This window comes from Oncorhynchus tshawytscha, linkage group LG32 (assembly GCF_018296145.1).
Source record: "Oncorhynchus tshawytscha isolate Ot180627B linkage group LG32, Otsh_v2.0, whole genome shotgun sequence".
NCBI classification, from domain to species: Eukaryota; Metazoa; Chordata; class Actinopteri; order Salmoniformes; family Salmonidae; genus Oncorhynchus; species Oncorhynchus tshawytscha.
In genome coordinates this window covers 1,010,591-1,024,538 of record NC_056460.1, presented here as the reverse complement: position 1 = coordinate 1,024,538, position 13,948 = coordinate 1,010,591, and the positions used below count along the sequence as shown (strand labels likewise).

Here is a 13,948-nt window from a genome sequence, read left to right as displayed (position 1 = left end):
TATAATTTCCCTTTTTTTGTTGGTGTAACAATACATCATGTAGATGTATATAATGAACAGACTAGGTCTGTACATGACATATTATCTCCTAACCATTCACAATGCTGGCTAAGGTAAAAATACCCCAGATATGAAGTGTCAAGGCTTTAGTTCAGTGGGCTACTCCATTGTTGATGAAAGCGGTGAAAAGCTACTCCATTGTTGATGAAAGCGGTGAAAATCTACTCCATTGTTGATGAAAGCGGGGAAAAGCTACTCCATTGTTGATGAAAGCGGGGAAAAGCTACTCCATTGTTGATGAAAGCGGGGAAAAGCTACTCCATTGTTGATGAAAGCGGGGGAAAGCTACTCCATTGTTGATGAAAGCGGGAAAAGCTACTCCATTGTTGATGAAAGCGGGAAAAGCTACTCCATTGTTGATGAAAGCGGGGAAAAGCTACTCCATTGTTGATGAAAGTGGGGAAAAGCTACTCCATTGTTGATGAAAGTGGGGAAAAGCTAATCCATTGTTGATGAAAGCTACTCCATTGTTGATGAAAGCGGGGTAAGCTACTCCATTGTTGATGAAAGCGGGTAAGCTACTCCATTGTTGATGAAAGCGGGTAAGCTACTCCATTGTTGATGAAAGCGGGGTAAGCTACTCCATTGTTGATGAAAGCGGGGTAAGCTACTCCATTGTTGATGAAAGCGGGGAAGCTACTCCATTGTTGATGAAAGCGGGGAAGCTACTCCATTGTTGATGAAAGCGGGGGAAGCTACTCCATTGTTGATGAAAGCGGGGAAGCTACTCCATTGTTGATGAAAGCGGGGAAGCTACTCCATTGTTGATGAAAGCGGGGAAGCTACTCCATTGTTGATGAAAGTGTTGATGAAAGGGGGAAGCTACTCCATTGTTGATGAAAGCGGGGAAGCTACTCCATTGTTGATGAATGCTTACTCCATTGTTGATGAAAGCAGGGAAGTGTTGTAACAGAACTGCCTGAGATGTGGGGAAGGGAAGCTGCTCACTGATTGGCTGTAGTGAAAAGGGTCCCTCCAAAATCTATCACTATTCCAACTGACATGTCAAATTCTCCCCCAAATCTACCACCCTAATATTTCCAAGCCTTAACATCAGACCCTGTCTTTTGATTTGATTTGATTTGATTTGATTTGTATAGACAAACAGAACAAATCATTTGACATTCAAATATGGCATTTTAAATAGCTCAATTCAATCCAGCTGGGCCTTTTTAACACAGACAGTTGTTCCTGCTGTAGATGTTATGCCTTTGTACAGATCTAGGATCAGTTCTCCTCCACAATGCATATACAGTACCGGTCAATTGGTTGGGCACACCTACAAATTCAATGTTTTTTATTTATTTTAACTACTGTCTACATTGTAGAATAATAGTGAAGACAACACAACTATGCCAAATGTGTGCAAAGTTGTCCAGGCAAATTGTGAATACTTTGAAGAATCTCAAATAGGAAATATATTTTGATTTGTTTAACTCTTTTTTTTCACATATGATTCCATGTGTGTTATTTTATAGTTTTAATGTCTTCACTATTATTATACAATGCAGAAAATTGTAAAAATAAAGCAAACCCATGAATTAGTAGGTTGTGTGTCCAAACTTTTGACTGGTACTGTATATAGGCTCTTTGTCATTATGGGGTATTGTGATGTCATTATTGGGTATTGTGTGTAGATTGAGAGGAAAAAATATTTAATCCCTTTTAGAATAAGGCTGTAACGTAACAAAATGTAGCAAAAGTGAGGGGGTCTGAATACTTTCTGAATGCACTGTATATTTTGGGGCAGTACTTAGTGACATCACATCCCAAAACAGGAGGTACAAATACATAAACATAGGTTCACAATATCAACATTCAATGTATCAAAATATATGACCAAGCTGAAAATTGAAACACCAGCCCAGCCACAATCCTTGAGGTTCACTGATGATCAACCTCCTCCTTCACATCTGACTCCTGATGATCAACCCCCTCCTTCACATCTGACTCCAGTGATCAATCCAGAGCGTCTTCTTTTTTGAGGAATCCCAATCGACGACGTCATCGAATAGGCCGTCATCACGACCACAAGTTAATTGACATTCAGGATATCAATAGGAAGAGCATTAGCAATATGTCGTGTCTGGTAACTTGTTTCATTTAATGGATTTAAATTGGCAGGTGCACAGGGAGAAACCCCATTAAAACACTTTTGGAAGTCTTTAACTGCATCAAAGTCTGTGGCCTGTGATGTTTGGACAAATGATAGTATCTTATTATACAAGGAACAAAATTCACAAATTCTACAGCACAACGACAGAGTCATGTCTTCAGTGTAAAACTAACAATGACTCAATAATAGGGTGGCGCACAATTGGCCCAGTGTCGTCCGTAGGTCGTCATTGTAAATAAGAATTTGTTCTTAACTGACTTGCCTAGTTAAATAAAGGATACATAAATTTAAAATACATTTTAAAAATCCATGCCTTCCGGGAATGTTATAACGTTACAAAGTTATGGGTGGAGTTAGCCAACTTTCTATCAGAAGTTATACAATGTCAAATTTATTTTAATCTGTCTGTCTGGTATTTCAAAACATGACATTTGAGGGTACAGTGGGATACCCCAGAATTGGACAATACGTTTCTCGTCTATCATCTTAAATATTATACCTAATTAAAACCTGGAAATCAACCAATCCTCTGTTGTTAATTCAATAGAAAGGTAAATTGCTTTATTATCTAAAAGTGGGCGACGGAGAAAAATAAAAATGGGCTGATGCGGGCGCTGGCAATTGGGGTTTGTTCTAGTGGGTTTGGGCAGGTGTGATGTAGTTAATGTTTGTATGATGTTGTTTGTATGTGTATGTTTTGTATTGTTTTTAAAATATCAAATAAAATGTTTAAAAAGTCACAATGCAAAGTTACACCTCACTGTTTTATTTTTGGAGTTATTACATTAAACCAATCAGAATTCAGAAGAAGGCCAAAGTCAGGTGTGATGTAATATGGAGGACCAGCCTATTCCCTATGACCTAAACTACAACAGAAATAACTTCAAATGTAGAACTTCAAATTAAACCAATCATTAAAGTAAATCAAAGTTTTGGAAATACATAACGCCATCTAACCAAAAATCAAAGATTGTTAGCTATATGCAGTTATCTTAGCCAGCCAGCTAACATTAGCTATTTAGCCAACTAGCTATGGTCAGCGAGCTGGAACACCAACTACCGGAGACCAGTTAGATCCCATCTAACAAAACCAGATCAAAAGAGCAGAGACATACAGAATGATGGCAGGGGATATCGCCAACATCCAAATGGATAGATTCCAGATATCAGTCAGTTTGCGCGGTAGCAGTAAGCCAAGGTGGAAAACCATACAAAACTCCCGTAGTGTATTCCACAGAGAACATGCTGAAAAGTAGTGATGGGGAAACAAAGCTTCCTGAAGCAATGCAGCTTTTCAGCCTGTTATGTTGAAAATAGGTTCATTACTCAAGGCTTTGAGCGACACAGAATTTAGAACACCCAAAGTATTATAGATGACATCCCACACATGATAGCCATCAACTAAACCACTGGCCGTGTTCGAGACCATCAAATCCATGCTGTATTGTGGGTAAATGGTGACTGGCTGTCTGATTTATAAATAATAATGAGTAGTTATTTATGATGCAAGGTGATTTATAGATCAGTCAGTCGGCAGTCACCTGCACTGTCGGCTGCAATGTCGAACAAACACAATACCAAACCAATCAAATGAAATTGTATTTGTCATATTTGCTGAATACAACATGAAATACTTACTTACAAGCCCTTAACCAACCATGCAGTTCAATATTTACTCATTAAACTCAAGTAAAAAATGAAATAAAAAGTAACACAATAAAATAACGAGGCTATATACAGGGGGTACCGGCACTAAGTCGGGCGGCAGCGTAGCCTAGTGTTTGGAGTGTTGGACTAGTAACCAAAAGGTTGCAAGATCGAATGCCCAAGTTGACAAGGTACAAAATCTGTCGTTCTACCCCTGAACAAGGCAGTTAACCCACCCTTCCTATGCAGTCATTGAAAATAAGAATTTGTTCTTCACAACCTTTTGTGACTAGGGGACAGTATTTTCATTTTTGGAAAAATAACGTTCCCGTACTAAACGGGATATTTTGTCAGGACAAGATGCTAGAGTATGCATATAATTGACAGCTTAGGATAGAAAACACTCTAAAGTTTCCCAAACTGTAATAATATTGTCTGTGAGTATAACAGAACTGATATCGCAGGCGAAAGCGTGAGAAAAATCCAATCCGGAAGTGCCTCATGTTTTGAAAGCACTGCGTTCCAATGCGTCCCTATTGAGCAGTGAATGGGCTATCAACCAGATTACTTTTTCTCCGTATTTCCCAAGGTGTCTACAGCATTGTGACGTAGTTTTATGCATTTATGTTGAAGAATACCCGTAAGCGGCTACATTGCGCAACTGGTCACCCGATGGCTCCCAGAGTGATTCTCGCGTAAAATACAGAGGTAGCCATTATTCCAATCGGTCCTACTGAAAAACCAATTGTCCCAGTGGATATATTATCGAATAGATATTTGAAAAACACCTCGAGGATTGATTATTAACAACGTTTGCCATGTTTCTGTCGATATTATGGAGCTAATTTGGAATATTTTTAGGTCTTTTCATGACTGCAATTTCCGGGTGATTTCTCAGCCAAACGTGAAGAACAAACGGAGCTATTTCGCCTACAAAAATTATATTTTTGGAAAAAAGGAACGTTGGCTATCTAACTGGGAGTCTCGTGAGTGAAAACATCCGAAGCTCATCAAAGGTAAACGATTTAATTTGATTGCTTTTCTGATTTCCGTGACCAAGTTACCTGCTGCTAGCTGGACAAAATGCTATGCTAGGCTATCGATAAACTTACACAAATGCTTGTCTAGCTTTGGCTGTAAAGTATATTTTGAAAATCTGAGATGACAGGGTGATTAACAAAGGGCTAAACTGTGTCTCAATATATTTCACTTGTGATTTTCATGAATAGGAATATTTTCTAGGAATATTTATGTCCGTTGCGTTATGCTAATTAGTGTCAGTCGATGATTACGCTCCCTCATGCGGGATGGGGAGTCACTAGAGGTTTTAACTGACTTGCCTAGTTAAATAAAATAAAAAAGGGAGAGGTTGAAAATGTCAGTGAAGACACTTGCCAGTTGGTCTGCGCATGCTCTGAGTACTCGCCCTGGTAATCCGTCTGGCCCTGGGGCATTGTGAATGTTGACCTGTTTAAAGGCCTTGCTCACATTGGGTACGGAGAGTGTGGTCATCCGGAAAAGCTGGTGCTCTCAATCGTGCTTCAGAGTTGATTGCCTCAAAGAGAGCATAAAAGTAATTTAGCTCATCTCCAAATTTTCTTCACGTGAATGACGGGGATTTGGGCCTGGTCTTCTAAAAGCAGCATATACTTTGCGTCAGACTCGTTAAAGAAGAAATATTTGTCAAGTTCGAGGTGACTAATCGCTGTTCTGATGTCCAGAAGCTCTACCGTGCTAACGGGTTCAGACTGGCCATCCATGACGTCATAATGATAGTTTAATCAGGTTTCTCGGCTATATAGTGCTAACGGGTTTCCACTAGATAACACAACCACGCGTTGCATGAACGCATAACGTTAGCAAGCTTGAGCTAGCTACCGAGCTAGCATACAAACTCTGTAGCACAGAGTAGATACTCCACATGACACTGAGAAATAGTGCATTGTGGGTAGTTTAGAAGATATCCAGAAATAAGTCAAGAAATATGTAATAACGCAACAACATAACAGTTTGTACTTATATTAAACCATATTGTGACTACAACTCCGTTACTAAGTCTTTAACCACACTGTGTTGTTACACTGGTGAGTAAAAACTCATGCTTCCTATACTTTAACTTTTCGTCAAATAATTTAAATATACATTTTATTCAACTGCGTTACCCACTCCAGTCAGCAGATGGCGATCTGCGACTTTAAGGCAATGCTGTTAGTGTGACGTATAATCTAGTGGACGGAGCGCTTCTTTCAAGAGCAGCAACAGCTTGTCAGCCACCTCGGTAGCTTGCTAGACAAAATAGCCGAACCAATAAATCTCTTTAGACGCTTTAGTGTATATTAGCCACTTTGTTTTAAACCCTCTTCTGTCGTCTAGTTAGTTATCAGTTTTAATTTCATATTTACGGTGTTGTTGTTATTAGTCAGCTAGCGGGCTGGTTAAGTTAGCATTAGCCTAGCTAGCTAGCATTCCCGACCATGAGTTCACTAAGCTACTCTCCTCCTGCTAAAGAAGAGGTCTGCTGGACGGAGAAAGAGGGCCTGTGGCTGAACGTTGTCGTGAAAGAGGAAGAGGAGGCTGTCGCAATACAAAAACAAGTATAGAGTGAGGCTGTTACAGTGAAAGAAGAAGAGGAAGACGTTTCAGTGAAAGAGGAAGATGCGTTCAGAGTGAAAGAGGAAGAGGATGTTACAGTAAAGAGGAGAAAGAGGAGGAGGGTGAGATGACTGTCACATTGGAAGAAGAGGAGGAAACTGGATATCTGGGCCCGGTTTCCCAAAGGCATGTTAAAGCATCTAATTGTTCTAACGATGAATGGGCCCTGATTAACACTAGTAAGTACTGTCTTAAATACAGAAGCACAAACTCTGCAGTTGTTGACCTGATGTGTGGTGTTAAAGGGGAAATATGTCATAGCTAGATCCGTATTTAGACTTTTTTAATTGTTAATTTATAGCCATTGATTCTTGAAGAATGTAACACATGCCTCATGAGCTCAGTTCAACTGTTGTACCCCATCAGAACCCAGAATAAGCTGTTTTTTACTCTAATGTTTAGAAACAATGTAAACCAACACTGTATAGCCTCAACATGGTTAAAACTATAATGTTGATATCATAGATCCATTGGTCTGTCTCTGAATTTGAGAGTAGTTACATACCTCCAGCCCCATCCATAATCGTATTACCAAAACAGTGGTGGAATTACAGCTTTGTTATTGTTTGAACTGCAGCTTGGTTGGTTGATTGTGTTGCTTTTTTAAAGGGGCACCGTAGTATTTAAACAGCAACAAAATGTCAGCCCTGAAGACTTTGTTCGGTTAAGAGCTGAGGGATGGGGGCTGGAAAAATGTAACCACTCTCAAATTCATAGAGAAAGCAATTTTATAAACCGTAACCTAGTGACCTCGTTAAGAAGTTCAGACATTTTGGAGTAACAGTAATAGGCGTTGGCTTGACAGTCGCTGGGTCCAGCCCAGGGCTACCCCCTGAATTGACTACACTGTAAATTCAAGGACTGGCAATCCATAAGGTCAAAATGATAGTTCTAAACAAGATTAAGGCTATACATTTTATTTTTTTATTAACATGTTTTGAGGGTTGGAGATACAAACTTATGTTTTGGTTTCTGGTCGGGGTAATACGGTTGAAACATTTGAGTCATGTATAAGTAATATTCTTCAAGAATCAATGGGTATATAGTAAATGGGTCTACCTGTAACTGCCAGTGTAGATTTCCTGTGGGGGTCAAATTGTTAGAGCTGTTGATAAGTCATTAGCTGTGTTAGAATACTCATACTAACCCTACTATTTGTGATGTTAATTGAGTATATAGTATGCTTATTGGTCACAGTACGATATTGTTAGTATTCCAAAAGTTGCCGGATGTTGTACTAAATTTGCCACAATATTACGTAAACACGCAGTACATTAGGGCCCATAATGCAATTCTTCAGGAAATGGGCGTGGCTTCACATCGTTTTCAGATTTGAAGAAAATGGCAGAAAGTCCAACGAGAGCTGATACAAATTCATTGTTTTAACTAATTATGACAAATGTTAAGAAAACGTTAAGCAATGTAATAAAGTAATGACTTTTCAAATAAGTTACGTTACACGTTATTATGTCTGGCAATTTGTTAGCATGTATGTACCGGTATGTCAACTAGCTACCTAACGTTAGTTAACTACTTATACATTAAACTATACATTTAACTATATTCTAACAAACTTAACTACCCAACGTTTATTGACTTGATTATTTCAGTCATTCTTAGCTTAGCTAAATGGTATAGTCGTTGTGCTTTTTCAATGGACATTCGGGTACTTTCATAAATTCTCTCTGGCTCTCTGGCTCTCTACTCCAATTTCAGAGCTCTCTCATCTGAGTACCAGAGAGCAGAATAATGAATTTACTAGCGCTGAACACCCTTTCAATATGTCCAGGTGTCAGTAAACGTAGGCTAAAAAAGCGTAATTTAAATGTTTTTCCAGCAGCACAGTTAGTCTCTCTGGATAACATGAAAACTGCCTAACCAGCTCTGCCAGAGCGAGTAAAATGGTCAGAGTCTCATTTGTGTTTGGAAGTAGCCAGCAAGCTGAGGTCAGAACGGTCAAATCAACCCAACTCCTGGAACGGAATGGCCAGTGGCTCCGAGAGAGAAACGGGATGAATTTACAAACGGACAATGGTCTGAATTTATGAAGCACTCTGGTATTCAAGATTGAATTTAAGAAAACACAACCTGAAGTGGGAAAATGTCTAACTAGTAATGTGTTATGCTAACTAGCTAGCAAGAGGTTGCATAGCAACAGCATAAACTTCCGGTAGAGAGACAGGAGAAGAGCGTTCATTTGAAATGATACGGTTCAGTATACAGTATACTAACATGAACTAATAAATAAAATTAACTAATAGTATATACTCATTAAGTGTGTAGAATTCAGTATGGGTATTCAAACACAGCTATTCGCCTTTTTTTAATGCTATTACATTAACCTGTTATGGCTGCAATCCCGATACCGGGATCGATATGACAACTACCGGTGAAAACAGAAGGCGCCAAATTCAAACCACAGAAATCTCATAATTACAATTCCTAAAAGATACATGTGTCTTTTATCATTTTAAAGGTAATCTTTTAAAGGTAATCTTGTTGTTAATCCCACCAAAGTGTTTGATAAAGTTAATATTTTAAAAATCTGAGTTTACATTGGCGCGTTAGATTCACTAGTTCCAAAAACATCAAGTGATTTTGCATAGCCACATCATTCAACAGAAATACTCATCATAAATGTAGATGATAATACAAGTTATATGGAATAATAGATATACCTCTCCTTAAAACCTGTTAAAGATAGGGCTGATTACTGCCCCTTTGGGGTGATTGCGTGCCCATAGTAAACAGAAAAGAAATCTATCAAAAATTGCTAATATATGCATATAAAAATTATTATTGAATAGAAAACACTCTAAAGCTTCTAAAACCGTTTAAATTATGTCTCTATGTAAAGCAGAACTCTCAGGGCACTCATTCTCCCAAACTCTCTCTTGTCATCATAAAAGTTGGCCCAACTTTGACGTCATCGCCCCACCCTTCCCAAGCACTTACAGTCCTGGGAACAGTTTCTATCTCTTCAGCGCGATGTCTGCTTTCAATGGGGCTTCTCATTGTGAGAATCGCGCGCTCACGAGGGTTTTGGCGGGCCGAAACCTTTCGGTCACGCGAGAAAACAGGTTACTCTCATGCGCGTTCTGCTCGGGTGATGTCTTTGTTCCAAGATTGATTAAACGACTCGTGTGTTTCTGATCGTCCTGAGAATTGCTGTGAAGCTAGATAACATGCTAACGCTGTGTTCTGAACATAGTTTGACAAGTTTAGTCGACATATAATATGTAATTTCGACGTTTTGATGCGCACCCACTTGACTTTTTGGCTGCATTTCAACCGAAATATGTCGTGTTTGATCACCGAAAGACACAGACTTCCAAACTAAAGCTGTTTTTGGTAAGTATAAACCCTTCCAGGTCTTCTGATGGAAGAACAGCAAAGGTAAGGGAATATTTATGTGTTTATTATGGGTTTCTGTGGACTCCAAGTAGAGGAGCCAAAATGCTAATTCCTGAGCGCCGACTCATATTATAGCCTAGTGAACGAAATCTGTAACGTTAAAAATAAATGTAACACAGCGATTGCATTTAGAAGAAGTGTATCTTTCTATATATATGTAGAACATGCATATTTAGTCTAAGTTTATGTTGTGTATTCCATGTTAGCTGACGTCATATGCTGGAGCTATCGCATTTCTCCGGACATTTGAGTAGCATTTTTTTGAACATGCCGTCATTGTAAACAGATTTATGGATATATATAGCATATTATTGAAAAAAACATAAATGTACTGTGTAACATGTTATATTGCTGTCATCTGATGAAGATTTCAAAAGGTTAGTGAAATTATTTTAATTTTAATCCTGCGTTTGGTGATTGCATATTTTGTTGAATTTGGCTATGGAAATTAGCTTGGTCTTCGGTGTGTCTTCGGTGGTGGTTTGACATAAATATGTGCTATGTTTTTGCCGTAAAACATTTTAGAAATCTGACTTGCTGGCTAGATAAACAAGTTGTTTATCTTTCATTTGAGCTATTGGACTTGTTAATGTGTGGAGGTTAAATATTTTTAAGAATATTTTTTGCGTTCCATGCGCCACATTCCAGCTGACGGTGGGAGGGCTGGTTCCCAATTGGGACTCAAGATCCTCAACAGGTTTTAATGCAACCGCTGTGTCAGATTTCAAAAAAACTTTACGGAAAAAGAAACGCATGCAATAATCTGAGACAGCGCTCAAAAATAAAAACACCACAGACGCAAAGATGGCGTCAACATAAACAAGAAATTACATGCTAAATATTCCCTTACCTTTGATGATCTACATCAGAAAGCACTCCAGGAATCCCAGGTCCACAATAAATGTTTGTTTTGTTCGAAAATGTCATTTATTTAAATGTCAGTTATTTATGTTCAAATACCTTCTTTTGTTAGCGCGTTTGGTACACATATCCAAACGCTCATTCTGGTCAGCCTTATATCGGACAAAAACTTCAAAAAGTGATATTACCGGTCGAAGAAACATTTCAACCTAAGTACAGAATCAATCATTAGGATGTTAACATATAGCTTCAATACAGTTCCAACCGGAGTATTCCTTCTTGTCTACGTGAGCAATGGAACGCAAGTGAATACCATGAGGAAAAAGCACGATCACAAAATGGCTGCTTGATGGACCTCTGATATGTTCTGCTCTCATTCACTCACACAACAACATAGAAGCCTCATCATTTATATTGATGGTTGACATCTATTGGAACCCCTAGGCAGTGCAACATCATTCATATCTCAAGGGGGATTTCATTGGGGACTCTGGTGAATACATACAAGCTCAGATTTCTGACTTCTTGTTTTGATTTCAACTCAGGATTTTGCCTGCCAATATGAGCTCTGTTATACTCACAAACATCATTCAAACAGTTTTAGAAACTTCAGTGTTTTCTATCCAATACTAATAATAATATGCAAATATTAGCAACTATGACTGAGGAGCAGGCTGTTTGATATGGGCACCTTTCATCCAAGCTACTCAATACTGCCCCTGCAGCCATAAAAAGTTCAAGGTGAAACATACCTACATTCAATAACATTTATGAATTGTTTGAAACCTTTGTTTTAAACCATTCTCAAAGTTGGTGCCTTCTCTGGATTTGTAATTTTTTTTAAAATCATATAACATCAGTTGACTTGCCTTGTATTTATGGCAGTGTAGTTCTCTTAAGCGTCAGTCATCTTTGGTACAACATACAGTACTATTGGGAGTCACGACTTCGGTTGAATGATCTAAAATCACACCTGAATAGGCCAATGAAATCCGCGCCTGGTTGGAAGTCCCGCCTTCCACAGGTGATGAGCGTTAGGCTCCAATTCATTCCTTCAATTATTCCGCTCTTCACCTCGGTGTGAACAGGAACAATTCATGCTACTTAAACATACAATTGGAACACAAGACTGTCTTACATTGTGCCAACTAAACGGACCCTTAGTGGTAGAGCGTGATCACCCCCTATACTTTGTGTGGTTCTCATAGTTTCCTAATCACAGACACTGTCCTGGCTGTAGCAATGAGAAAGATGCCTAAAAATGAGACCTAGACATTGAAAGTTAAGACTGAGGTAAAGTTGGATTTATATTCATACATTCAACAGACAATGGACATTTTAAAATGGTAAAAATCAATAACTAATTCATTGATTGTTACAGAAACATCAGACTAGGTATGATTTATTCTTTAAATGTCTAGCATACTTTAACAACCTTTTTTGAATAAAAATTCCTGTTTTGATTTAGTAGAAATACATACATCTATAAAATGCCATTTTAAAAGCGGTAAAAATCAAAAACTAATTCAGTTTGTCACAGAAAAATGTATAATTAAAAGTTCATTTGTGGAATTTCTTTCCTTAATCTGTTTGAGCCAATCAGTTGTGTTTTGACAAGGTAGGGGTTTCTCACTTTCTAGGAGGGTGATATTGAAGATATGGCAAATAGGAGTGGCAATATCATTGCTAATATCCTCAGTCATTTTCCATCCAAGTTGTCAGACCCCGGTGGCCTGAAAAGGAGAACCTCACACTCTAGGAGCTCAAATGCAATAATTTAATAACCAAATACCAACATTTTCACAGACAAGCTGTCATTGTCAGGGTATAATGACAAACACTGCAGGTAACTGGTTTATATTGTGTCAAAGGACACACACAGGTGTCTGTAATCATGTCCGGGTGTGGCCTGCTATCATTGGTTAATTTACAGATATACATAGAACATATAAAAACATAAATGGAGAGCATACGGTCATAGATACAATTTGGCTCCATAGACCTCCAACCATTAACAATGAACAGCAATATTACAATAATGGCTACGTTGAGACTGACGGGAGCAAGGCTCTTTAAATTAAAGACCCAGGCAGCCTCTCGTTTTAACAATAAATTGTCGAGGTCACCCCCTCTCCTAGGGAGGGTGATGTATTAGATGCCGATATAATGTAGGGACGAAATCAAGGGTTTTGCATCCAAAAAGTGGGTCGCAACTGGATACGTCATATACATTTTACCACAAGGACAAGTTGTAAGATAAATAACTGCCTTAGTGGTGCACGTGATAACACCTTTGATTGGGATCTGTTTCCCTATTTGGGGGTGTTTGAAGGATCTACATTTACAAGTGCCATTGCATTGAGCACTGTGTGGGGTAGTAAATCAGAGTTTACCAATTCATCTTTGAGATTTCTGCCCCGTGATAATACGCCCAAGGGAGGGTCTGAAAACACAAATTGGTTAAAAACTTAGTGTACTTATTGTCAGGCTGATGGCAAAGCTAGCATAAGAGTATTTTTCTAGTTGAAGTGTTTAACTATAAATCAGTTGATTTGCGACAATAACACAAACATATTAACCAGGGACAGTTCATCGTTAGAACCATTGGATGCCTTAAGATGAGTTTGGGAAACCGGGCCCAGAAATCCAGTTTCCTCCTCTTCATCCTCCTCCTTTTTCGATGTGACAGTCATCTCCCCCTCCTCCTCTTTCACTCCAAAAGCTGCATCATCCTCTTTCTCCTCTTCTTTTACTGTAACATCCTCCTCCTCTTTCACTCTGAACGCGTCTTCCTCTTCTTTCACTGAAACGTCTTTCTCTTCTTTTTTCACTGTAACAGCCTCACCGTCTACTTCTTGTTTTACTGTAACATCCTACTCTTCCTCCTCCTCTTTGACGAGAGCTTCTTTCTCCGTCCAGCAGACCTCGTCTTCTTTAACAAGAGGAGAGTAGCTTAGTGACCTCATGGTTGGAGATGTTAGCTAGCTAGGCTAATGCTAACTTAATTAGCCCACTAGCTGAATAATAAAAACAATACCGTAAATATGAAATTAAATCGGATAACTACAATCCATCAGGCCACTATGAGGTCTACCTGTGTCGATTCTAAGCTTCCTGGAGCAACCGGAAGTGATTAAATTCACCCAAAAGGTATTTTGATGTACATAACCTGCAAATGTGAAAATGACTGCATTCAAC

General features: G+C 38.7%; 1 protein-coding gene across 1 annotated transcript in view; it reads right to left on the bottom strand.

Annotated features, from left to right (window-relative positions):
- Window positions 1-13,948, bottom strand: part of LOC112257879 (zinc finger protein OZF) — a 91,132-nt gene that overhangs the window by 13,501 nt on the left and 63,683 nt on the right. The gene's annotated exons all lie outside the window — the stretch shown is intronic.